Genomic DNA, 1,431 nt, shown 5'->3' with positions numbered 1-1,431 from the left:
TTTCTCTTCAGCGTAGAATACTATAATCATAATGATTATATATTGAATTCTGAGATACCAGAAGGCACCAACTCCACTCAGTATCAGAGCGAGCTAGAACCCGCAACTGGTATCACCGAATTCAATTTGTGAATGAAACGATTGTGCCAACAGCCCCTTCCACCCGCGTGTAGCCAAAACAAGATTGCTATGGTCATCTACTGAGATAAAATATGGTTATCCGTAATAATGAAGGGTGAAATTAAAATTGGAAAAATTATCAATTACACCAAGTAGTCTTCGGCATGTAAAAGGCCTCATTCGAGGAAAATTTAAGTAATACTAAGCAATAAGGGTTTAAGCAACGAGTTGCCTTACCACATACCGAATTTAGAAATAGCAGTCAAAGGGTTATAGCTATTTCTTCTACTAAAAAGGGAGATCTCAGTAAAAACAGCATTTGGAAGGCACAAACAGGTAAGAGAGAATGAATTGAACTGCAATCTATCATACATTATTTTAGTTATCCACGGACGTACGTTTTCGAAATCAAGTTTTAAGGAAAGCATACGAAATTAAATATTAAATATTAAATAATAAATAATTCTATCTTACCGAAACTTCTTCTCTCTTCAGCGTAGGAATACTATAATCATAAATGATTATATATTGAATTCTGAGTACCAGAAGGCACCAACTCCACTCAGTATCAGAGCGAGCTAGAACCCGCAACTGGTATCACCGAATTCAATTGTGAATGAAACGATTGTGCCAACAGCCCCTTCCCACCCGCGTGTAGCCAAAACAAGATGCTATGGTCATCTACTGAGATAAAATATGGTTATCCGTAATAATGAAGGTGAAATTAATTAATTTGGAAAAATTATCCATTACACCAAGTAGTCTTCGGCATGTAAAGCCTCATCGAGGAAAATTAAGTAATACTAAGCAATAAGGTTTAGCAACGAGTTGCCTTACCACATACCGAATTTAGAAATAGCAGTCAAAGGGTTATAGCTATTTCTTCTACTAAAAAAGGGAGATCTCAGTAAAAACAGCATTGGAAGGCACAAACGCGGGTGGGAAGGGGCTGTTGGCACAATCGTTTCATTCACAAATTGAATTCGGTGATACCAGTTGCGGGTTCTAGCTCGCTCTGATACTGAGTGGAGTTGGTGCCTTCTGGTATCTCAGATTCAATATATAATCATTATGATTATAGTATTCTACGCTGAAGAGAAAAGAAGTTTCGGTAAGATAGAATATTTATTATTTAATATTTAATATTTAATTCGTATGCTTTCCTTAAACTTGATTTCGAAACGTACGTCCGTGGATAACTAAAAAAATGTATGATAGATTGCAGTCAATTCATTCTCTCTTACCGTTTGTGCCTTCCAAATGCTTTTTTTACTGAGATCTCCCTTTTAGTAGAAGAAATAGCTATAACCC

Source organism: Octopus sinensis, unplaced genomic scaffold (assembly GCF_006345805.1).
Source record: "Octopus sinensis unplaced genomic scaffold, ASM634580v1 Contig11369, whole genome shotgun sequence".
In the NCBI taxonomy this organism is placed as follows: Eukaryota; Metazoa; Mollusca; class Cephalopoda; order Octopoda; family Octopodidae; genus Octopus; species Octopus sinensis.
This window is presented reverse-complemented; position numbering follows the sequence as displayed.